General features: G+C 36.9%; 1 protein-coding gene and 1 long non-coding RNA gene across 4 annotated transcripts in view; one reads left to right on the top strand and one right to left on the bottom strand.

Moving 5' to 3' along the window:
* The window catches only part of LOC107999028 (longitudinals lacking protein, isoforms H/M/V-like), a 98,219-nt gene extending 74,952 nt beyond the window's left edge, over nt 1-23,267 (bottom strand). The window contains exon 1 of one of the 3 annotated variants that reach the window (XM_062073958.1): nt 23,147-23,267. The gene's annotated coding sequence lies outside the window, so the exon portion shown is untranslated. Of the gene's footprint in view, nt 1-21,512; nt 23,098-23,146 lie in introns of those variants that run through there. The other 2 variants (XM_062073961.1, XM_062073962.1) reach the window with 2 other exon arrangements.
* A 188-nt stretch (nt 23,268-23,455) lies between these two features.
* The window catches only part of LOC107999070 (uncharacterized), an 88,700-nt gene continuing 84,997 nt past the window's right edge, over nt 23,456-27,158 (top strand). The window contains exons 1-2 of the long non-coding RNA XR_009829530.1: nt 23,456-23,641; nt 24,205-24,376. This is a non-coding gene — a long non-coding RNA (uncharacterized LOC107999070). The remainder of the gene's footprint in view (nt 23,642-24,204; nt 24,377-27,158) is intronic.

Raw genomic sequence — 27,158 nt, 5'->3', positions numbered from 1 at the left:
TTCTCGATGGTTGGCCGAATAATACTCGATAATGAAGACATTTTATACCAAAATTTTCCATTATATGTATATACACATCTTCAAATCGATTAAACGAATAGAAAGTTGGTAACAATGGTAATTCGTATAATTTATTTAATATGGAAAAAAAATTGTTCATCGATACAATCACGATCGTGTATAATAATTTTTTGTTTTTATTAGATTCTCCTACTTTGTACCGGTATATTCGTTACGCGTAGAAAATTTGAAAATTGTTGAAAAGTCATAAACTGATTTTCACAAAATTGCACAAAAGGTGCAACTCCGATAAATATTTTATATTCAGCGAGATGAAACCAAAGAACGAACCCATTGTTTAATTCGATTCGTCACACTTTTCGGAACACGGCGTGCATGTTAAATTTATTTTTCAAGCTCGTCCTTAACACTGTCATACTTTCGGTGACAAATTGATTACCTAAGTGTCGTTTCGTTTCATTTCTCTCTCTCTCTCTCGATTCTCTTCGATTTCTTCTTATTTCCTTCTTTCTCTCGTTTCCCTAATTCCTTAATCTCGTCAACGCTTACTATATCAGGATCATAATCCTCGCAAAAAAAGAAAAAAGAAACGGAAATCTCGTTTCCCACAAATTTGCTCAAGAGACAAAGACACGCGAGCCGAGGGGCTAAGTTGAAAGTGTGAAAAACCGTGCCCTTTAATCAGAAGAAAAAAAAAAAAAATAGCAGAAACTGCACGTTTCTCGTAAATTAACACGATGCGTCCAGCTGACCTTTATCTCTGCCTCTCCCATATTTCGCAATCTCCCCGCTCTCGAATCTACAGTATCCCATCTCAGAGAAAAGGAAGAAAGAAAGAGAGAAAATTCATAATGATGATACGCGAGATAGAATTTCGATACGCTTCGATAAATTCTATCTATGAAATTAATATTAATACTCCGTAACGCGAGGAGAAAAAAGTAAAAGAGCAACTTTCAACCCAATTTTTTAACCCAAATTTACTTATCCTCTCTTTTGGAAAAAACGAAAGAAAAGGACGAACGTTCGAGAAGAGTGAACCGAAGAAAAGTTTCTCGAACCTAATAATTCTCGTTGATTTCACTTACGTTTTGCGGACGAGGGAGGGCGCGACGGAAAGGTCCCGTTTTCTTCGTCCCCCTCTCCCACGTTTTCGTCCCTTTCGCGGCTCTTTGTGCTCTTCGTTACATAAACCGAGGCGTGCATGCCGCCGTTATTTATGTCATTTCAGAGGTTTTCTTTGGGTCAATCCGTTTAGAACGGCGGGCACGCACGCGTGTACCGGCCACGCCGGGACTTAAACCGTGCAATCGGTTTAATGTTAAACAGTACAGCGGCCAGCTATACGCAATTAGATTATGCGCGCGCGATAAACCGCCGACTCTCTTCCTGTTCGCGAATCGGCTTTCACGAGGCGTACGCGCGCGCGCCGGCGAGCGGATTTTCGCGAGAACGGCCACGCGATCGGCTCGTCAGCTACGCTCGATACCGAGCGTCGTTCTCGTTCTTACGGGGACTCGCCTCCCCGATGATGCTCCGTTCGTATTCAGAGGATCGGGAGAATTTTCACGCGTAGGCGAGGAAGAAATTGGGGGATGAAAAATGGAAAAGAAAGTTTGTACGTGATAGGATAAACACAGGATTATTAAATTCAATTTGGTAATCAAGGGAAACGAAACGAAATGAATGTATTATTTGGTTTATATAGGCGAAGTTAGGTATTAAAGTAATATATCGTTTGATAAATTTTCAAGAGTATCATGGAAGTTTTAACATTGTTATGGGAGTTTGAGATGTTTTGATTTGTATCGAAATATCGTATTAGGGGGTGAAACAAAAATTGTTTAGGATAAATGGTGAAAATGGTTAGGATAAATTGGTTAGATTCAATGAAACGAATATTTATATATATATGTGTGTTTAATAACTCTTTCAAGCTGGCGAAAATTTCAATATTGTTATGAGGGCTCGAACGATGATCGAAGAAATTTTATTTCATACGTAGGTAAAATTGGGAGATAAAATACGTTTACGTAAAAAAAATTGAATGTAATAGAATGTAGGATAATTAATTTGTATTTGATTCAATTTAACATACGGCGAAAGTTCCAACACTGTTATGGAGACTCGAGCGATGTTCGATTCGTATATAAGGGATCGAGAGAATTTTGTTTGTATGTAGATACAATAGAATATTGTGTGTATGAATTAATCGAAGGATAAAAGTATTTACGTAAGAAAATTTTTATGTAATAGAATGATAAGCGTAGTTAATAATCGGGTTTATTTAATAATTAAAGGGAAATGAAATATATTTGGTTTATAAATAAAATTATAAATCAAAGAGAGATAGTGGTGTTTAATAGTTATTTTTAAATGGATTCCAAATTTTTTGGCAGTTTAATTATATAATTTCTTCGATATTATTAGTTCTATGATATTATATTATTTTTAAGCTTCTATAAATATCTCGAAACAAAGTATATATCTTTATTATTATGTTATAATAATTAAATTTCATGATATAGAAGAAAGTAATTATAATAGGAAATATATTTTTAGTATAACAGAACAAATGTTGAATAACATTCCAAGGTTCTGTATGGCTTTTTTCGATAACAAAATTTAATTTCTACTTTCATTTATTTGAAAGTATCAAATGACGTCCGATATTAATAATAATAATTGATAACAATCAAGTAAAATATTCAATCAATCAAGTAAGAGAGTATTCTATTTGAAGGAGGATTTTTTTGCTCCAAAATATATTTCATTCCTTTTTTTTCTTTTTATAAAGAAAATGAGACTTATTTAATCATTAACAAATTGTTTTTCCCTTTTTAATTCATCATTTTTAGAAATCATACGAAATTAGTAATAATTCGTATCAAGAGTTTGAGAAATGAAAATTATAATATAGTATTACATTCAAATCTTACCAAATAATATCACATTACAAATCAGAGTTATACATAATGTGATATAAAAGCACCGAATTAAGTTCTAGACTTAATAGAAAAGTGAAATTTAATTTCTCAGAGTTCTGTGTGCAATATAAACCGTTAAATTCTCAATCTGTGGATCGTGAAGTTGATTTTTTAACGAAATTAAATTTCACTTATGAAAATTAAAACTTTTACTAAAAAAAAAAAAAAAAAAAAAGAAAAATGTCTACATAAAACTATATAGATTCGTATGTTCTAAGAATCAATTATATAATCACATTAATGAATATAATTAAGAACATAATTACGACAAACAAAAATTAATTTTAACGTTTAATTCATTGTCCCAATAATTACTAATCGAATACCGTGTATTTACTTGTTCTCTGTTCGATCTGCGATTTTGGGATTTTGGTTTACACATTTAGATAATTGATAATTAGGGGTATCAATTTCACGTAATCGTTAGATAATCGATAATTGGATTATTTGAACAATCGAGGCATCCTAGTATGCTCAACGATCTATATAATTTAGTAAAGATAAATTTATAGCGTCACTTAAATTAATTAAGTGTCTACGCGACATAGAACTATCAGAAAGGGTTATTATTAAACGATTAAACAAGAAAGTGATAAATTTATCGTTGTGACTGAGCAACGAGTATTATTTTTATATGTACATATACATATACTTGATACATTGCAAAGTGAAATGAAATGAAATGGAAGTGAAAGGAGTTGAAAAATAAAATTGGAAAGTGTAATAATAGGTAGATTCCACATAACTAAGAGAAAAGTATAACTTTTTGATTGCCATAAAAAAAAAAATGTGGACATTAAATTTTTTTTTTTTTACGAATTCTTTGAAATTCAAGTAAGTATCTAAGTATTTTATTACATTTAGTTTGAGGACTTTTTATTGAGGAGAAATAGAGAAAATTAGAAAATAGAAAATTTTTCGTTATCACCTCGATAGAACATTAATAAATCTGGAAAATAAATCTGATGAAATTTGCAACTATATATTGCAAATTTGCATATATATATCACATTATTTATATTAAAAATAAATATTTATATACGTGAAAATAAATATTTAATCGTTATTGTATATCGAATGAATTTAAACGAGATATAAATTTTCAAACAATCATTACTATTATTCATCGAGTTATTATAAATTTATTCATATTTAAATTTATCGTTTTTTTCAGATTACAAAAATAAAAGATACAAATATTTATTAATTATGAAACTTCTATCAAGATAGTATTACGTTATTGAAAATGAAAGAGAATTAATTCAATCGGATGAAATTAACTTTCAGTAATTACAGCTTAATTACAGCTTATTATAATACATTCAAATTGTATCAAGATCTTCCCTTCCTCTTTTCTATTTTTATATTTAATTTAACGCGATAAATGAATATAAAATAAATCACGATGGTTAAAATTTAATTAACATTATTGCTTGTTAAATAATCTCTCTTCGTTCGCAAATGAAAATTTGTATAAACGCAACGTCATTGTTGTTAATCATCGAAATAATCATCTATCTCTAATCTCAAATTTAAATAAATTTGATAATAAAATCAAAGATAACGGATAACAGGGATGAATAATTTAATTAAAATAATTCTCGTATTTTCAACATTTCTATGACCTATGATTATATGTAACACAATTATCCATCCATTTCTTTAATTCTCCACGATTCTCTCGAAGTATCAATGTATTACAACCCACGATACAACGATCGATCCAACATTTTCAGGTAGCATCGTTTATAATGCATCGATATATAGAAGGAATATTTGTCACGATCATCGACGAACCTATTGTCAATTTGGAATTTGGCTCACGCAATAAAAACGATATATGTAAATACGTATATATTTAATTAAGACCGATAAAAGATGAGATTCGGCATACCGCTTGCCAATTATTTTTAAACATTGTATCCCGATCTGGCATCGTATTTCCAACACCTACATACCCTATACCATATTACGTATAGATCGTTGCTTCAGACTGCGCATGTGCGGTTTACATGTGTAACCAGATGACGCGATGCTCTACGTAAGTACATAAAGTAGTTAAGCTGAAAGAAAAGTTTTGAAAGTCACTACCGACCGTGTGAAATTGCGATACTTTTAACAAAGAGATTTATCCGAAATGAATCTTCTCTCTTCGATAAATTTTCTCGAAACGAATTTTCGAACAAAAATTAAATTGTTACGATAAACTTTATCTTTTATCGCGTATCAAATTCTCGATATCTTTGATACTTTAAGATCTAACAATAAAATATTACTACGATTACTTAATATCGCAAAAGATCGATCCATCTTTCGTCCCCTATAATCTCGTCCCTTCGATTCGATCGATTCGAAACCGTGTTCGAAACTTACACGGTCATCCGATCAATCCCATAAAATATGTATAAGAGTAACAAGACAACAACAACTAATTTCATTATCTCTAACAATAAATGGTCTTAATTATTCCACAGAACTGATCCTCGAAATGTAATTACCATTACCAACGTCAATAAGATTACCCGGTTTCCCTCGTTAAAAGAAACATTTTAATAACATAATGAAAACACGTAGCGCGGCGGCGCGCACGTGTACACAAACACGCGAAATTGTTCCCCGGCCAAAAAAGGATTAACGGAATAACGGGTGAGGCGAGTTAAACTGTTAAGTTATCAACTTAACGCGGCGTAACGGTGGCGCACAAATAAATTCTTAAACACAAAAACGAGAGTCACACCTCGTTTCGTTGGCGCGGATTTACATGTGTGTGTATGTGTGTGCGCGCGCGTGTGTGTATATATATATATATATATATACACAAGTGAAGTGGTGTTTCTCCTTCTTCTCTCTCTCTCTCTCTCTCTCTCTCCCTGTCCTCCCTCCCCCCTTTCTTTATTTTTATTTTTTCGTTAAAAAGTTGCAGAATTCCGGAATGAAATAAAACGATAAAAATTCGTGAAAGGCCAAACATGTATGTATGGTGGAAAATTGCTCGGCACGCTTTTTATACGTCACCGAAAGTTAAACTCGGCTTAATTGCCCCTTTTCATAACGCGCGATCGCGAAAGTGTTTCTCAACCCCCGCTGGATCGAAACATTTACAGTTTATTGTTATTTTTATAACCGTTCCCATTTAACTTTTCATTCGAATGTAATTCCGCGATTCATTCCCCCACTCCTTCTCCGCTGGAACGTGGAGCGCACGGGGCGATATTTTTAACCCCTCCACTCCTCCTCCCCTCCCCCCGGTTTTTCGCATGGGCGTCCATGTGTTGAAATTCGCGCGCCCGTCCGCGAAAATGCACGCAAATACGACCTGGTAAAATATCGTGGGGAGAGATAATAGTATTTTTCACGCGCCAAACGCTTCGTCAATGTTAACGCGCTATCTGCTCCTCATAAACGTTCCTCGTGGTGTGTGGGTTGTTTAAAAAAAAGAAGAAAAAATTGAGAGAAACGGTCTTCTTATCGAGAATAGCCTATATCAATTGTTTACTTTTTGTTTCTCTATTATTCTCTCTCTCTCACTCTCCCTTTTTACTTTCTTTAATTTTGTGATGATTAAATTGGCAACTGCCAAAAATTTATTATTCTGGAATAATAATTTTATCGTATTTTATCACATTGTTACATATATATATATATATATATATATATATATGTTAGAAGTATAGCTTTTATATAGCTTTTTGTAAATATAATTTATTAAGATTCTTCGCAATAGCGGGATGATTATTCAATGGAATAAAAAAAAAAAAAAAAAACATCGTGGAAAGAAGTAAATTAATGCAGGAAGAATGTATCTCAAATGCCGAATGATATTAAAATCGAAATAAATTAATACAATATCAAAGTATTATTAAATTCAATTGGAATTTAATGATAATAAATAAGTGGTAAATGGCAATAAATCAACTAACTTAAATGCTAAAGGTAATAGGTAATTCCTTTCCATTTTATTGCTCAGCAGTTGACAATTGTAAATTGCTTGCGGTAACATTAAAGTAAGAACGTGAAGTGCGATTAATATTTATATTTATGGGTAAATTTTGCCAATGAAGATGTACACGTTATAACGAGTTATCGATATTAAATTTATCAATACGATATATTCAATATCAAAAATCAATCACCGATTCGATACGATAATTTTCGATGATACCGTATTATTTTTCCTCTCGAATAAACTATATCTATATCCGTGATCAATTTCCGCGTGTCCTTTACTCGTGGAAGAGATTTTTTTTTTTTTTCAACTCCGTTGAAATCCATTTTGCACAGTTTGCAAAGTATCGGTAAATATTTGCAATTCCCCGTCAATTTAGCCGAATAGATATATCTATACAGAGATTTAACAAGGTGTGCGTTAAGTTGGTTCAATTCAATTTAAACGAAGCGACGCGTTGGTTGGAAGCGAGATTAATTGTAGGTGTGTATTTAATTTTATTTACAGTACGGAGAATTTCGCGTGCGGCCGATGTCTCTACGATAATCAGCGGCATTCTATTAATTAATTATCGTTATTAAACGCAAACGAGAAATATATAAAATTACACGCACAATTTGTTGTCACCATTCTCGTAATCATAATCAAACGCGATAAAACGTGACACGTGCAAACGTTAATGCGAAACGTTGTTCGGATTGATTTGCATTTTGTTACACAAAATGTTGATCCCGCGTTCAAATGACTTTTGACCCCGATAAAGCCGGTGAAAACGAAATGAAATTGTCCAAAAATTTTTATTACTTTGTTAAAGAAAAAAAAAAAAAAAGAAAGAGAGAAAGAGGGGAGAGACACGACGTTTTTCGATCTTTAAATTTATCAACATCTTTTTACAGAATGCGTGTAAATAAGAAATACGAATTTAATATTCGTAATTGGGCGCAGATTAGCGAGCTTTCACTTTGCGGCACGTGTACGAGTAAAAAAGTATTTTTCACGAGAAACTTGCAAAATAATATTTATGTTCCACGATGTCGAGTATCGACGAATTTCGGATAAACGGATAAGAATATTGTTGCGATATTTATATTAAGGTAAATAGTCTCCTGCGTTTAAATAATAAAATACGAAGAAAAACATTCTTTGGATTTCTTATCGCAAATACAAAAGACGTTATTAATTGTCGACACGTTGTGAACTTTTGCGTTATTTATAACGCAATTGTAGACACAACATTTAAGGCACTGTATTATTTAGCGAATCCGTGAAAAAAATATATCGAGCTTCGTATCGAGCTTTGATTAAAAATTTCGATTTCAGATTTTTATTATTATTTCAACAAATTCTTATACACAAATTTCGTCGTAGCCGAGAGAAAGAAATTTATTTCTTTCGAATTGAAATTCATTCAATACGATTTAATAGTCCGTTAATTATTTGTCTGTTAATTATTTTTAACAAATAGCCAATTAATAATAATATTGAGACAAAATCAAATTGAACAAATTGTTGTCTAATAGCGGATCAAAGGTTGAATAAAAATAAAAATAAAAATAAGAAAAGAATAGGATGCAATTTTATGCTAATTATAATACTTTGAACAGATGCAGAAACGTTAAACATCGAATACCAACATAATCAATACCGACTTCGAATAGTTAGCAACAAATTACGATTTCAGGTAGCGGAATTCGAGCCGCTTGGTATCAATTAACAAAATAATTCCCCTAAATTCGAGGCTTTGTTTCCGTGCTCCGCCACGATTATTTCGCATCGATTATCAACATTTACGATATTGGCGTAAATTTCCAAACTTATTCCACAATTTTCTTCGACGATCTGTACCGATCATGATTATATCGAGATAAAAAAAAAAAGAAAAAAGAAAAAGAAGAGAAAATAAAAAAGATAGATAAAAAACGATTAATTCGGAAGAGAGAAAGGGGAGCGGGGGAAGAAGAAAGACATCAATGCGGAGGATGATGATAATAATAAGGAAGATAATAAGATTTACGAAATATACGTGTATATGTGTTTAGGCGAATATGAAAATTAACGATAAGAATAAAATATTAAGCAATTGTTAAAGTAAAGAATTATTACTTTGTTATTTTTATTATTACATTTTATACTTTGTCAGAAAGTATAAATTTTTTTGATTCACGAATAAAATGCGATGATTTATTAGAGAGATAATTGAAAGTGAAAAACACATATTGATAAAAGGATTATTTGGGTAAACAAAAGGTTAAATAAATTATTTGAAAATTGAAGATATAAGATATATATATATATATATCAAAATTGTTTAAACAGTATCGATAATTCCAAGAGATAGAATTTAAATATTTATCGAATAATTATTAAGAAAAAAAATTCTTTATAATATAAACTAATGAAGAGAAATATATTTAAATAAATAAAAAAAAACTGGAACAAAATGCGAAATATCGGAAAGCGAAAGCAAACTCTCCGCCTCGTTATAAATCATGTATTAAATAAGCAATATAAATATTTAATTACATGATCAAATATTTAATTAAAGAACCATGAAATACTTTGCTATGAATTTACAAATCTTACTTACAAATTGTATTCATTAGAAATCAATTTTATCTGCATACATTATTGTGAGATTAAAATAACAATCATTATTTATAATTAATTGTGCGCGTATTAAACTTTAAGATAAAAAGAAACTTTTTTTTTTTTCAATTTGTCAACACCGCGTTATAAATTCACGATTCAATTTCATTAATATGTTAATCGAATGCAAATCTGTCCACGTTGTAATTTTATTTCGCATTTCGTAATAATTTGAATCGGGCTTTTTCAAAATTTAATACAATTTATCGAAATATCTTTTTATCTTTCCCCCCAAGATCAAAGTAACGATACTTTTCACCGTCGAATCGAATTCAATTCAAATTAATTCGGCAATTAACAAAGCAACAAAGTAAAAATCAAATTGATAAAATTGGCCTTGGAAATATTTTTCAAAATTTATGCTTCACCGTTGAAAACGATTATTACCTCTATATCTCTTCGTTCTTTATTCCTTTTCTCTGTTTTATACAGCTCCGCGGATTACAAAAGTCGGCGGAAATCATTTTCGAGAGCAAAAACTGTAAACTCTGCGCGGTCACGCTAATGGAATCAAACATGACAAAATAAATCTTATTTTATTAACCCTTTAAGCGGTGTTTTTTAAGTGCGTATAAGCCTTAAATGGTTGGTAGCGAGCGTGTAATGCGAGAAATTAATTGGTGGGAACTTCTATATTCCAAAAATTTGCGTTACTCGTTAATTTTTAATCACCACCATTAATACCTCGCGTAAATAATCCAAAGTAATAACAAAAATTTACATAAATTACGCTATTACGAGGGTTTGATAACTGTTAATTAAGAACTGAATTGTTTATTCAGAGGAAATAAGATTTGATGCGTTGGAAATAAAAGACAGTTTAACGTGAAACGAAATTACGTACGTTGATTTAAACGATTTACACGCTTTCGACCTTTTTCTCTTTTTTCCTTTAATTCTTCCAACGAATATTGTTTAATAATTCATTCGATGATACGAAGCCGTAATCATCGAGTTGCAAATTTCATTTCTGCCGTCATTAAAATTTTACAAATTACAAATGACCAAACTAGCTAAACGAATTCTATTTCACAACAGAAATTAGCACGCAAGTTTGCTTAAACTTTGAAGAAATTTGATTTTCCAAAAAGGGATTTGATAAATTAGAAGTCGACCGCGTCGTTAGTCAAGTCAATAATTAAAATTCTAGGAATAACAAACTAGCAATGAATTCTATTTCACAACATTCTGTGAAAAAGAATTTGATAAATCAGAAATTAATCGTATCGTTCTTTTCCAAAGAACAATTTATCCAAGGAAACAATCTCTCTCGAATGCCTCATATAAATTTTCATCATCGGTCGAAAACAATTCCTAATCGCTGATTAACTATGGCGTTAAAAATACTGCTCGTTTATCCACGTCGCGTTTTTCTGGCGAAATTACACGGAAGCGTGTCCGCGTTAACGCGCCTATCAATTTCACCCCAGCAACTTAATTATCCGTTAATAGTAAACTTAAAATCGCCGATAAAATATATCACCTGTTGTGGATAAATTATAGCGATATTCAGGTGTGCGCAATTATCAGGCACCAAGTTAAATCGTTTCATTATTTTAAAAAGGATACTCGTATTAAACTCGTATTTGACCAATAATCGACCAAGCAATCGAGTGAAAAATTTTGAAAAATGTTTGCCATAAGAAAAGTTTACTTGTTCAAATCATAGTTACCTTTCTACTTTTTTCAAATATTAAATTCGATTCGATCAAAAATAAATTAATATCGATCCTTAAAATTATCACGTCACAATATGCTCGCTACTGCGTACCTAAATATATGTATACGTGATGTCCTCAGTTTCTTCGCGCCGTTTATTAATATTCGTATTCGAACGATCATGCATATTGCAAAGAGTGATTAACTGCGTTACGCTCGTCATTTTTCTCCTTCTTCTTAATATTATATAAAATCAATGTAATCAAAGTGTTTCTCTTTTTAAATGGCAAATAACGAACGCATTATGAAGTGAAATTTTTAAATTCTTAAATTTCTACATCGATGTTTCTTTCCTTCCAATCATATCTCAATTTAAATCTATACACAATATACACGTGATTTACATTACCTTTCTGCGAATATTCTATACCACTATTTCAACGAAATATCTCGTCCAAGGATCGTCGGTTCTTCTCTCTCAAGAATCGATCGAAACGAGAGCGAATCATGCGAATGCGATGCGTATTAACGAAATGATTAACACGCACAAGACTAATTAACCAGAAGGCCAAGTTGGCCGCCGTTAAGGACGTGAATATTTTTCAAAATTATCCGGGATGATGTCAACGAGGAGAGCGGCGACGTGACGATAGATGAAATTCCGCGTGGTCGTCGGTGCGTCAAGACGCGAGTCGAAAACGATTTCGCGAACGTAACGAGACCCTGCGATAGAAAGGATTGCATGGCAATCATTCCATCGCAACGTCGTTTCTGCGTTTCCAGGAATTCTCCTGGTTTTCGCCCACCGCTCACCTTATCGTGCGCGCCACGTCTCGTGATGAGAAGTTGGCCGTTAAATTCTACCGTACGTTACTTTAACTACATTGAAATAACGAACCTATAATCTGTACCTATTATAAACACACGGGCTACGATGTACCGTTCCGCTTGCTTCCAATACCCTACGCCCTGCCGCGTGACACTTTTCAAGAAACGAAGAATGACGACTCTAATCTGTTAAGGGATTATTCAATTCGAAACGTATCTCACGAAAGAGGAATAATTCCACGTCTAATCTCGTTTCGAAATTTTGAGCAATGGAAGAGGAGATTGTAAAAAGAAGATAAAAGAGAGGCATCGATCGAATAGAAATAGAATCGATTTTAATAATATTGCCTTATTTTACGGAGAAACAACGAAGAGTCAATTTTTATCAACTTTGCAATTCACTTATTATACACATAATCTTATTATATTCGATCTAGCAGCAATCAAATTCTGCGATTTATAAAAATTTATAAACAAATTTCTAACAACGTATCCTCGATCTCGTGACCCGTATTCCACGCAAAACACTCCTCCTCTCGAATCTCTTCAGAGTTTCGTTCGAAAGTGAAGCGAAAGTGTATACAAGCGTATAATTTTCCATTCCGTCAGAAGCTAAGCGTGCGCTCCAAAACGTAAGAAAGAAAGAAAGAAAGAAAGAAAAGACGAAGGAGAACGGACACGTTGGACTCGCGAAACGCGGGGCGGATTAAAACGAAATTCGGTCGAAGAACGATACATGGAGAGGAGAGTCGTTAAGATCGAGGAGAAAATAACGGATTATTAACGGATGATCGCGTTAATAATTTTACGCTTTGTTTCTGGGAAGCGTAACTGGCTTTTGCGCTAAATATCGCGAGCACGATCGATCGTCGAGGCTATCTCGTGCACGTAATCGAGAGAAAGTCGCGGGAATAGGACGGGAAACAGCGCGAATCTCCGCGCGATTGTTACGAGGGCGATGTTCCAAATTTTTCTGACGCGTCAATGTGCGAATCTTTATTTCGAAAAATAATCCGATTCTCTCGTTCAGTCCTCTCTTCTGAGCTTCGATCAATTCTCGCTTATTTTACCAGCTTATTTGGCCATTACAAATGTATTTATCGTAATTAAGTATATTTAATGATGAATAGATGAGGCATTTAAAAATTTGTGATTCTTTTGTTTCTAAGTGTTCCTTCCTTGAGTCAAAGTTTTGGGTTAAAGGATTAAATTAGAGATATAAAATTTGATAGTATGATCGAATTTTGTACGCTAAAGGAGTGGTATAATTTTGTTACGATTTTATTATTCAATTTTTTTTCTCTATTTTCGTTTTATAATTTAGATTTAAAGACCGTTGGAATATAAGATTATTCGTTAGATAATTGATCGGTATTAATTCTAATTAGTGGTGAAGATCGTATCTCTGTTAATTCTAAATTAATTCATTATACGTGTGAAAATTCGTATCATAAAATTAGTTAGGAACGATTTATAAGCAAATAATTCAACTTTTTTCTTTCCAGTTAACATAACAATCTAACAGAAGAGGAATAAATTTAAAACAAATTGTCTGCAATCTCTGCAACTGATTATAATAACGTAAAAGGGCGTTGCTCCAATTTCGTTCTCTCGTTTTTTGAAGATGCGTATCTAACCTCGTTGCGTATCATATCGCCGCATACATTGAGTATCAAGCTACGTATAAATTGTATCCTGACAAATAACTGTAGGGACACGTATCAAGTGCATAGATCCTTAAGAAGAGTTAAGCATCAACGAGACACACGATGCTTCTTAAGACGTCGTTCGAAGAACGTATAATCCGATCTTCGACGTTTTATATAAATTGTAACGTAATTGAAACAGCGTTCAACAGGAAAAGGTTGAAACGAAAAATCATCCTTTAGAGCGCGATTAAATTTGAGAGAAATAAAAATTCTGGAAAATCTAAAACATTAAGAGAAAATTATATCGCGAACGATCGTTTCATTTTTACCGTCTTCATTTTCACAATCGAGTCGCCAACATTCTACAAGATATTAACTCTCATAACCATCAAACGGGAGGAATCATCCTCCACGACCAACAAGGCCCATCTCCTCCAGCCCGATTCCTCGCGCCAAGGATTATCAAGTACAAATTACACTTAATATTTCAATATTACCTCATCCGACAGAGTATTAGAGGCTCTCGACCGACTCTTTTAAACATCCAGCGAAGGGATCCAGCGAGAGGGAGGGGAAAAAAGGAAAAGAAAAGAGCTAAAAACCCGGCAGAAGCTCAGCCGAACAGCCTCGGTGAACTCGTGATCGAATCGAACGATTTTAAGGTGTCCCCTTTTAAGGGCAAAGAGCGGCGGTTCTCGCTCTCTTGAGGCAGAGAGAAAGAGAGTTTTCGCGAGGAACACGGAAGATTTCATGGGATAAGAGGTGTCTGCCTGCGCCCAGTCGTCGTCGTTAGCCGGTGGGTAACGACCGGCCTCTCTCCCACCCACGCTTAAATGCGAATCGAGTAGGAAATCCAGGCGGCGCGTGTGCAAGGGGGAAGGAAAGAGGAAGAGATGGACGTAGCCAGGCTCTCCAGGGGGGGAGAGAGAGAGAGAGAGAGCGAGGGAAAGCAAGAGGAAGCCGTTCTGGAAGGAGGCGAAGCGCGAAATGGAGGATTGTGGAAGGCGGAAAAAAGACGGAGAGGGAGACGGAGAGATGTAGAGACAGAGGATGGGGTAGCAAGTGGAGGGGGCGAGGGGTGAGCTAGGCGAAAATAACGATGGCTCGCCGTAAATCAGGCAAGGCGACGGTCACGGCTGCGGGAATCGGCTCGCAGAGAAAAAAGCTCGCTTGGTTACCAATGACTAATCCTCGTGGTAAGCTTTTTGCGAAGGCTTCCTTTTGCGCGCACGCCGCGCCCGTGATCGCCGGTGCTTATCGGCCGTTGCACGCCCGATGGAGGGAGAGAGAGGGGACAGAGGGGGAGGGGAGGAAAAAAGACTTGGTGGCTGGCGGCGGCGGCGTGAGCGTGGCCGTGGAAAAATTATTATTTTCGAGGTGGACGATGAAGCGACCGGGGAAGAAACGAACCTCTCTCGAGGTTCACCCGAGTTTCTTGTCGCCGGAATCGGTGATCCGTTGCGAGACGAGCGGTTCGAGTCGTTGCCAAGATAATCGAGAAGCTATAGCTTGGATTCTTGAATTTTAATTTTCCTTCGACATGTTCTATCTAGTTTTTTCTTCTCCTTTTTCTTCTCGTTTTTCAGCATACGTTGAAATAATTAGGGGGAGGGATGAGAAGTAATTATAAAATTTCGGAATTTACGCTCAGCAGAGGTTGTATATAATTGTTATTTCGTTCTCAGAATCGGTAAAAGGAGATCGTTTAAGGCGGATTGAATTTGATTGAGGATTAATAAGGGCGATAAGAGAAAATAATCAAAATGTGTGTAAAAATGTACGGTTAAATGTGCAGATAAAGAGGATAATTATAATTGGTCGGTTGAATGAATTTTGTGTAACTAAATCATGTTGTAAGATACGTGTTATTTTAAGAAACTGTAACGCAGAATGGTTGACAAATTGAACGATATTAATAACGCGGTGGTTCAATGTTGGCACAAGTAATTGAGCGAATGCGTTTGAGGTAACTGGAGGTAATGTTTTAAGATATGTGTTATTCTCAAAACTGTAAATTGTTATTGGTAACGTAAGATATTTGGCAGAGACAGCAAATTATATAAGTATCGCGTTCTGTTGGCACAGAAAATGTAAGATCCCTTGAATGAATCTCTGCAATGTTTTTGCTTTTAAGCTACGTTATCTCATAATCTTAAACGGATACAACGTAACGTAAAGAGTGACTCAAAAATAATGTTCATCCCATCTTACTCGATTTTAAGATAATACACAATTCACGCAGATTAACATCCCGTACAAAAAATCCCGCGATAGAGGCGGGATACTTAAACAAAATTAACATACTATCAAATATTATCGAAAAGAATCCCTTGAACCACTTAAACCAAAAAAAAAAAAAGGAAAAGAAAATAAACGAAAAATATATTTCCCTAAAAAGTTTCTCCCGTCTGATTAACCATCCGCCTTGCCACACGTTTTCGCGCGTTCCGTTACCAACATTTAATACCGCGTATCGATTTCGATGGCGATGAATGGGATCGAGAACGGCGCGTAATTCGGAGAAAGAGACAATTAGCGGGAAAAACGGAGCGCGAGAGAGGAAGACGGGGCGCACGCAGGAGGCGGAGGGGGGCGAGGCGGTGCGGTCCGCGAATGACATTTGAGAGCGGCGACGTAGAGCGGAAAACCGGGTGGGGAAAAACAAATCTACGGGTCGCGCGAATGACGTTTCAACGGTGCGGCCGACTGGAGCAATTACTAACGGAATATTGCAATCATTACGTCTCTATCTGCCGCGCTGTTCGGATCTCTGCCAACCGCGCTCGGCCCCCCGCCGCTTTCAAAAAAATGATCGGCCGGGGGTATCGGAGGGGTAGACAACCGCCTCGCCGTCGCAGATCGAAAATCATTCGCGGAACGCCGCCAATCAAACCGTTTCCACGTGAAACTTGATTTCAACTTCCCTCCGCCTCCGCGTGGCATCCTCGCCCGCCCTCCCCCAAACCACCCGCGCTACGCGAAACGACGACGACCACCACGACGAGCGGCCGGTAACGGATAGTTTGGTCGACGCGCGCCTCTATTCTTTTTTGCGTTCCGTCGGCTCCATTTGTTTCGCGATTTCGATACAACCGCGTTGTATACTCGATGGGAGCCGATAACCGGACGCCCGTCCACCGGTTCCGTTTGTTGCCGTATCCCGCGGTGTCGAGTGACGAGATTTTTTCCGATCGTTCTTTCCAATCGATTTTCCCCCCTCCCTCACTTTTTTTATATATTCGCGTATTAATTTTAGATTTCGGAATCGCCAGCGTTTGGAATCGAGGAACGGACGATTCGGGAGGATATGCATCTGCATAGGAAAGGATTCGGGAGAGGGTAAAAATGAGAATCGAGGTTGAGGAAATTTGTTGGTTCGTTTCGAATTGTTTGAGAATTTGGGAATTAGGATTTTTCGAGGGTTATTTGGGTATTGATTTCAGATTCGAAGGTGGAAAAATGCAGAAATGAGGTCGAGAAAATTGTTGATGCAATCTCGTTCCATCATAGAGATAAGACTTTTGAATTGGTTGTTTGGAAACGATTTTTCTACTTATACGTATACGTATTGAGTAATTATTTTCCTTTAGTAACGAAAAGGAAATCAATCAATCTTTCATGCGTGGAAGATATTTTCATATTAACTACTTTATTATGAATATAAATATATTTAAGTGTCTATAAGCAGAAACTTAAATGACTTCTCTAAACGGCATGAAAATGCTACAAATGCTAAGTATAAAAAAAGAATTCGTCGAACAAGAAGGCAAAAACAAAAGCAAATAATATTAAGTCATAAATTTTCTTCTCCTTACATAAAACAAATTGACTTTTCCTATAGCTTCGAGCCATTTCAACTAACATTATTATTAAGATTATATTTCTTTTACACTACACACGTTCTCTCTGCCTCTCATTCTTCCTAACGCCCGTTCACGCTATAATATATAAACTAAACCAAAAAAAAAAAATAATAATAAAAACAAACATCAACGAAAACACAAATAAGAAACAGCAGCTATTTTTTTTCCACACACGAGTTAAATGCAAGAAAATTACACGCAACATCCTTATATTATTATTACATTATAATTTACATTATTTTGACGAATTTTTAAAGGATTATTACACTATTGTAATACGTTTATAATAGATTTTGATTAAAAAAAATCACGAACGGATGGAAAATCCATAATGCAATAAGCACGAGATTGGAAAACGAGTAGAAAAAAAATCCTGTCCATAAAAATTCGCAACAATCGCGTATCCACGATACGACGAGGAAAAAAGATCTCGCGCGACGGCTGGTTGAAAAGCGCGCGAACGTCGGAGCAATGCCGATACAATGCGAGAGATTGCCGTGAAAATATCTAAATATCTATCGAGTCGGGACGAGTCGGTGTGTTTTCACGCTGTCGATCGGAACGTCGTTCATTTACTAAACGGCCGCGTTTTAAATGAACGATGTGTCTCAACGAATGGCCGCCTCTTATCTGCACCGATTATGATTACAAATCGATAACGGGCCGTAAGAATGTGAGTAGATGCACGTAGTACGAATCGCGTGTGCTTTCCGGTAAATCGTGAGAACGGCGATCTCTCGAATACAACGATACACGCCGTTTATCGGATATTCTCTTTTGTATCTCTCCCTCCTCTCCCCCCTTTTCCACGTCTCGTTACCCGATAATGATTTCTTATAGCTCGAAAAATCGTGGCTGGCTCGCCGGATCGAATCGTAGTTTATGCAAATGTCTGGCACCGTTCCCACGGTGATCCACGAGCATCGCGGTAACAATTCGATATTATCTTATCGAGTATCTATCGAAACGAGGAGACGTTTAAAAATATTTCGCTGGAATTTCATCGCATACGTCGCAATGCGTCTCTTCCTCCCGACGCAAAGACAAGTTTTCTTTTTTTTTTTTTTTTACGGCTTTACCGACTTTTGTTGCGTGAATTTTTAAATATCTATTTTCATTTTAATTTTTTTGTGTAACGGTTTCGCACATTCGGCTGCTTTTTGTTATGTTAATAGCCGTGGCATTTGTTGTATATACTTTTCTTTATTTGTTTTCTCGTTTATAAAGAAAAAGTGAATCGTAAATCGATTGAAACTTTATTAAGCTTATTTATGCGCCAATAAAATTATTATTTAACGCGTAACATACGAATGGAATGAAATGAATGAATACATATATATAAAATTTTTACTAATTATTAATAACTATAATTATCGTACAGATATCGTCACGAAAATGTGTTTTCTATAAAATTCTCTTATTTATCAATGGTTAATGACCTGAGCGTTCGTTGTTTCGAAAGAATTTCTTAATCAGTCCAGAAAATATACAAAATACCAGTGCGGTTCTCTTTCGTAACGGGCCGACGCTATTTTTGCGTTTCCACAAAACGCGTACCGGTTTATGCGGTTCGCGTTAACTCCGAAACGCATGATTTACATCGAGCGAGGAACGTGCCAACAGCTGATTCCCTGACACGCTTCTGTCTGAATCTATTAATGCGTAGGCATCGCGAATGACGCGAATGAGGGGCGCGCCTCATTCGATAAACCGTATCCGACTACGTCGTTCCCTCTCTCTCCTTGATTTCTTTCTTCTTCTCCTTCTTTTTTTTCCCCTCCCCGCTAAAATCTCGAAAACTTTCTCATAACCACGACGGGAAGAAGTTTCGTACTTTTTATCGGTCACTTCTTCGAGTTCTCGCGGGAATTTAATTTCTCGTTTTTTTCTTTTCCTCCTTCTTTCGAAGCGGCGAGGATGGAATGCGATTGAGAAGAACCGAAATTAGAACGGCAGTTGTAATTATCGCGCTCTTCATTTTGATAGAAAATCGTGTAAAAGTTTTTTTATACTCGATACGTGTTGAATACGATATTTCGTATTTAAAATTTAAAAGATTGGTTAAAATTAAATGAAATGATTTTTTTTGTCAAAATTTGGATTTGATGGTCTATTGTGAATTATATCGAAGAAACAAAAATATTATTTATTAGGAAATAAATAAATATAATTTAATAAAATTTATAATAAAAATATTAAGATTATTCAGAATATTCGTGAATTTTTCTTATGTACGTTTAAATATGGAAGAAGTCTAGTTACTAGAAATATAAATTTATAGTATTATTAATATCTACGCATATAAATTGATTCGAAATTGTAAAAATTGTATTCGAAGATTTTTTAATAAAAATGAAGAATTTGTTAAAATTAAGATCGACCTAAACTCGTACGTTTTCGTAGGACAAGTTTCCCCGATTCCGCGACGGCTAGTACGAAATGCTATATAACTTTCTCGACATCGAATTTCTCAACTCGACAAATACTATTTCGTATAATACGTAACACTCTGTGTCACCGTAAAAAGGGCAATACATATGTGATACTACAGCTGTACGAACAGTTTGTATCGTAACAGATTTTCCTGATTTATTCGGCCGCGTAGAAAGTGAATTCGCGGAGAGTGTATTCAAAGTTTTCGTATTCGTTTCCCAAATCGTTGCACCGCAACAACAATCGTGAGCGCGGTTTTCGAAACTGACGAATATGATTTCTAAACGCATCGTTACGATAGAATGTTATCTCGATCGACGTTAATATCGATTTTTTTTTTATATTACGTGATCAATAAGAAATAACTAAAATTTTCTAAAGAAAGTGATAAAATTTATATCATTACGAAGAAAATCTAGTCGTTTCAATTTTGTCGGGAAAATGATATTTTCTTTGGCTTTACTTTGTATAGACTGTGCTGCCAGCGATTCCTACCGAAGATCTTCAATGTCACGTACGCGTCGATAACGTGAAAATCCGCGTGGGGACGCGAAACGCGCGTGCGGCAGGCATGGACGCGGCAACTTCGTGGAAAATTCGCGGAACTTCCCGGAAAGCAATGAGTCGCGACAATTTCAACGCGTAACGATCGTTAAACGACCGTAGGGTACGTGCGTGTATGTGCGTAGGGCGAGACGGATGGACGCAATAAAGAGGCGAGCAACGGAGAAACGAGACGACGGAAAGACGCGGTGGAAGAGAGAAGGTTAATGTTGCAGCGAGATGGATAAAGAGAGAAAAAGTGCGCGACAGAGGCGGCATGTGTGAGAGAGAAACGGATAGAGAGACGGTCGACAGTGCGAGAAGGAAAGTGCTACAGCACGCGACCTTCACGAAACGTCAAACGTCTATGCTGTTTAGCATGCAGGGCCGTACGATTGAAAGAGGTTTACCCTACGCTCTCGTCCTGAATTATTTTTTTTTCCTCTTCCCCCCTACGACAACTAAACTATCGTTGTTGTTTACAAATTCGAGATTTACAATATTTTTCGAGTCGTAAGGAAAATTATATTTCCTCACGATATTAATTTCGTGCGGTAACGAAATGGCGAATGAGATTTCTGACAAACGAGAAATCATACGAGTTTTAGAAGATAACAACAGATGTTGATCGACTTTATCATTAACGGACAACTGGTCTCGCGTGTCAGTTAAAATTGAACTGATCGTGGGCGAGCACGAGTCACAGGAATTTCGAACTGTCAATAAACAGACGTTTCGCGAAGTGATTTCAAGATGCAGAGAAACGATGCGATAACATGACATGCGAGATCAATCGTTCGATTCTCGTGGTTCGAACGAGAATAATCTAGTTTATTCCCCGTGAAAATTCTTCTCTATTTGGCATTTAATTATTTCAATTTTTATTTTTATTTTTATTTTTTTTTTTTTGATCGCTCACCCAAAAAGCAATGCTCACCAATCGCCCACTTGACTGGCATCGTCCTCCAAAAATGTCGGCTTACTCTTCCGACGCACGTGTGATATTTTCGTCCCGCCGTTGGCGGCTCACGGAACACGCACTCTTTGCCTCACGTTTCGCTTCAACACCAATCGAGACTCGTTTCGGACAAATCACGGTCGCCTCGCGTTCTTTTCCTCGTTCGATCCAGCATGTTGTTCGTGATTCATTTTTTATACATAACATTCTTGTTTGCAACGAACAATAGTAAACTCACTCGTCGCGTGCTTGATTGCGCTGCCAAGTATAGGTTAGGTAGCTCGGTAGGTTAGAAAGCTTATAACATACTGCCAGCATTTCGGAAGCTGTCACCGCTGATATTTCTCTGGCTGTCGGTGCAAAATACATCATTGTTGCGTTGACGAAGTGTTTACGCTGTTTCACAATGCATATTGCCGACGCACTTCTCGATCTTTCACTCTCCGATCTTCGACACTTTGCTCGAATCGCGTCCCGGCCACGAAATTCCACGGGAATCTTCCTTTACGTCAATGCTCGTTTTAATCAGTGACACGATCGACCGACGTTGCTTTCACGAGTGCGTTTAACTTTTGTTTACTTTTCTTCATTCGAACACGCCATTCTGCCCCGATATACTTTTCCGATTGATTCGCGTCACGCTACATACGATCGGAATATGTATACTTTTTACCAATCGACGAATAATCGACGATGAAATATCGATAGTATCGCACACTGTCGAAACGATCGGTTACGTTATTCACTTTTCACTTGTCACGTGTCTTCATGTACCGATGCGCGGCGTAACGAATTTTCCCTGCCCAGCCTATCGCTCGTGCCAAAAACGTTTCGAATCGGTTTTCAGAGCGTTCAAAATGATTCACGCGTGTTAATTAGTGTGAACGATTTAATCGCGACCATATACGTCATAAACACTTTAGATTGAACGATGACACAGACAAAGAACGCTCGTATCAAAAAAAGTGAAAAACTTGCCGAATCATAAGACATCGTTCGCGTACGAATTCTTAAAAAATGATTGCCAAAAGTTAAACAGCACAAGGTCGATCAACGTCGAATGTGGTAGTGATACGTTGCAAGAAACGATTCACGATACACTGATGTACGCGCCACGGTAACTGTCAACCGTGGGATTTCACGTGTCTCGGGCGCGCTGTTCCTACGACAGAGACGTTCTCATGGCAAATCCAATGATCTGGTCGTGGATGCAAAGTGCGTGTTCCGTGTCCTGCCGTGTTTTTGTTTATTTTTTTTTCGCGGATCAGACGATGAGACAGAAGAAAATCGTAGCTGACGCGGTGCTCTTTATCCCTCTCTCTTTCGTTTCTTTTCTTTCCGTTTTTTCTACGAATATCGCTTGTGACAGCAAGCAGCAGCGGCGACAACAACAACAACAGTAGCAGTAGCAGCCAGTATCGTGAAATGTAACAGGAACGGGCACGAACGAGGAGAAAAAAACTTCTTCACACCCCCGATAAAGTGTTTCGTAGTAAAAATTAAAAAAAAAAAAAAAAAAAAGAAACGAGAAACGTGTAACACAGATCGCTGCCGATAATTTGCACGCACTTGGAGCCACGAATTCGTATGGACACTCGCATAGAAATATTTACCTTGCTACATGTAAAATGAATAGAGAGCCTGCCTGAATCGAACGAAGGAAGGCTCAACCGGCCCACTGTGACGTCGCCGGCCTACTGTCAGCTCAGCGCTCGCTCGGCCCCGCGGTCAACTAACCTACCGTGTTCGCCGCGCAGACTTTACCGACAAAATAAATCGATTCGGCACCGCCCACGCGCATAATTTATCCACGATAAATCCTAACTGATTGTATAACTATTTTACGTATAAATTTCATATTGATATCATAATTTTACAAATATCTAATGTCGTTTCAGTCGCTCACTTGACTAGCGTAGTAGTCAGGTGTGAAACGCTCACGCGCACAGCCACACATACAGAGACGGCGCACGTTTCCCTCGCAGATCTCGCGATTCGTAGAGCCATAGGCGTCGTTGGACCAAAAAAACTCTGTTCACTGTGTTAAGGGTGGGAGGTGAGACCATGTAAGAATATCAAATGCATTGACGTCTTACGCAGCAAGGAAGGTAATTATTTCGGATGTACTTTGTCACACGGTTGGCCTCGAAATTAGAAATTTCGTACAGTGTGAACTGGCGTAGCTCGAATTTACGTGCGCGATAGACAGAGAGAGTGGGAGAGAGGGAAAGAGAGAGTCAGAGGGAGAGAGAGTGAGATAGTGTGAGACAGAGAGAGATAGGGACAGCGCGTGTGCGTGTATATAAGAAGAAGAGAGATAGAGATTGAAAGATAAAGAGATGCATCGACGGAACAGATATTCTCATGCAATTCTGCCCCGATTTGTCACAGGTATTTTCCCCTTCTCTTTTCTTTTGTTACATCGCCTATGCGATGTCGACTCGAAGATACTTTTCTAAAATTTATATGCAGGTTTTGTTTTTCGTATTAAATTCGATAATTTTGTGGATTTTTGAACGCTATCAAAAAAATATTCTTTTTTTTTCCCCCTAACCTAATTCTCATTTCTTCAAATTCGTATCGAATAAAAATCTATTTTCTAACCTCTTTTAAAAATCCCTCTAATCATATTCATGAGAAAAAGAAATTTTTTTTTTTTTTTTGTATACAGGTATCAAGAAAAGAATTGAATAAAGCGTAATACTACGGAGAATCATATCAGAATTCCGAAGGGGCCTCGAATGCGCGACACGTGCGACTTCGAATTAGAAAAAGTAAACACGCGTTCGGCCAGGTGGCGCGGAATGTCGTTGCTACATCGATGAGCAGTTTTACGCGCACAGGTACTTACTTACATATATTTTTCGTGCAATATAGTTGTTACGATATGTATGACTATATAGATTCTTAGGTAATACTAATTGCGTCCGACTGTCGACTACATCCGTAAAGCTCGCGGCAGCCGCGTGCGTGTTCGAGAGGGCGCGCGCGCGCGCGTGTTTGCTAGCGAGCCAGCTCGCAAGATCACGCGTCTATATACGCACACGTGTACTTGCACACAGATGTACCGCTGCAGGGAATAATTTCATTGTAGCTACTTTAATGCGATCGTCGCCGATAAATTATTCCTAGGCTGATAGCTCGTGATCGCCGCTGTAAGAACCGGAATTTACTGCGAGTCGTGCCGACTCGGTTTAAACGCAAATCCATCGTGCAAATTGAATTGCCTCAATGTAAATAGTTTCTTCATCCGATGAAAGAAGGCCGAACAGTGGCACGTTAACACGCGTAATACTCCTTTGACTATTTTTTTAATGATGTTTCTCGATCGATGTCGATGCATTATTTTTTTCAATGTTTTTTTGCACATTGCTAAATATAGGTTAGAATGTCAAAATAATCGTATTTGGGATATATATATATATTTTTTTTTCTTAAATAACTTTTGAAGTGTTTAACAAATTGTATGTAGCCCGGGAGCTAGTTGTGCATAATTTTTCTTTTCAAATTTTTGTTATGTGTATATGTATATATTTGCATAAATTATAGCTACACTGTACTGAAGTCCATTTGATACGCCAACGCGAGAGAATCCGTGTGAATGGAATTACTTTGTTGCGATTTCCGTAGAATCACGCGAGTTTTTCCTTTATCGATCATCGTCGTTGTATGTCGAGACTTAGAATCCCGCGTTTGCGTAGACGCTACAACGTAGATACAAAATATCGAATACTGATGCTCGAAATATAACTTAAAATTTTACCTTTCTCGTGCAAAAGAATTTTAAATATAATAAATAAAACTAATTAAATTTTATATTCCTAAATTACGATTTAAGGAAAATGAACAGAATCGAATGTTATATATAAAAATGTCTCTATAAAATATCAATTTAATCTCGTTTTTTGTCTATCGTGAGATCTTTGCAAATCTACAATCAAATCGTACATTAAACATCTCCGCCTCCATAATTTCTCGCTATCCGCGGTTTTTCCTTGTCACGAGGAAAACGCAATCGTGCCACGTAGCCAACGTTAGTCCAGGAAAGCCACGCGCGTCTAGTACGGCTGTAGGTAGCAGAATGAAACGACGGTGTTGCGATGCGGTGGTGGAGCACTCGGAGAAATTGCACCGAAAAAAAAGAAGAAAAAAGAAAGAAAGAGAAAGAGAGAAAAGAAAAGAGAGATACACGTAGAAAGCGAGATAGAAAGAAGGGAGCGAGAACACGTCCAACCAGCTGCCTTGATACTTCATTATGGCTCCTGGTTTTTATGGTGACCCTCGTCGCACGGTGCTCACCGGGTATTTTCCCGCGTGATAAACGCGATTATTGTCTGCCGTTATTTGCAGATCGATCCGGTGTTACATGCGCGTCCACGTGCACGTTGTTTTTCATAGATCGTCCGCATCAGAGGGCAACGGTGGCAGAGGAGGGGCGAGATGGTTGGTTGAAATTGCGCGTCTACGCGTTCTTAGGTAACGCATTGCCCGTTGCGTGAACGGAACTGTTCTGTCGTGTCTGTGTGTCTGCCTAGTCACACAAGCCGCCTCGCCGTGTGCCAACCCGTGGCAATTGCTACACTTCGTCTCGCGCACCTTTATTTTTGCTTTGCGTGAGCGCAGGTGCCTCGTCGAGCACGTGACGTCGCTCTTGTGTATCTGCATCCACGTAGTACGCTATTAGGTAACGCGTCGATAGTGCGTGAATTGGATTTGCCGTCGTAACGCCTGCCTGCCGCCTACAGTACGTTTCATTGTCCGCGCTGCTACTAGCGGCGAGGCTGCACAAAAGTCGGTTTTCACACGGGCTCTCGACACAACACCCGGCCGCCCGTGTATACCCACGATAGAAAAACGTTTCGCTCGCCCGGAAGGACGTTTCGCCGTTTGAATTTTCACGGTACGCCGTGGTGTTCGCGCGCTTCGCTCATCTCCGGAAATAGGCGAGTTCTCTCTTGCGGATTCCTACCAGTAACGCGCTACCTCTGCGCGAATTTCGATGGGTTTAATTTGTCTTTGTATCGATATTTGTCGTTGGATTTCTTTTTCCTTTTTTATCGTGCTGTATAAATGTCGTTTCGAAACGATGTATCGTAAGTGGAAAATTTAATATTTGTGTTAGGGCAGATTTTTATATATTTTTTACGATTTCGACGCCTATTTTATTATTAGAACATGATCGCTTTAAAATTTAATACTTTTTTTAATTTAAAATTTTCTTCATTTAAAATTTATCATTTTTTTATTCATCGTGTAGAAAATTTTAAGACAGAACAATTGTTAATCGACCGATTTTAAGGATACATTGATAATACAGTATTTTTATTTAATGCTTTGCACGTATCATGTCGAAAGTACAATTCTCTGCATATTTATGTTGATACGTTGCAACGTATTTTTCACGAGCATCATTCACGATATAATATTTGAAAGAATTATAGAGTTGCAAATTCGATGAAATTTTGTGAAATTTTGATTAATGAAATTTCAACACTGCCTGACGATTATGATCGTTAGAGCTTGGCGTCAAGAAATAGTGCAGAAAGCGTTAATTGCAATCTCATGAAAGCATCCTTGGGTCAAACACGCCTATTTCTCATTAAAACAGGTATCTGTTCACGTATC

Source organism: Apis cerana, linkage group LG4 (assembly GCF_029169275.1).
Source record: "Apis cerana isolate GH-2021 linkage group LG4, AcerK_1.0, whole genome shotgun sequence".
NCBI classification, from domain to species: Eukaryota; Metazoa; Arthropoda; class Insecta; order Hymenoptera; family Apidae; genus Apis; species Apis cerana.
The sequence above is the reverse complement of the archived record's forward strand: the minus strand, read 5'-3'. Positions and strand labels throughout refer to the sequence as shown.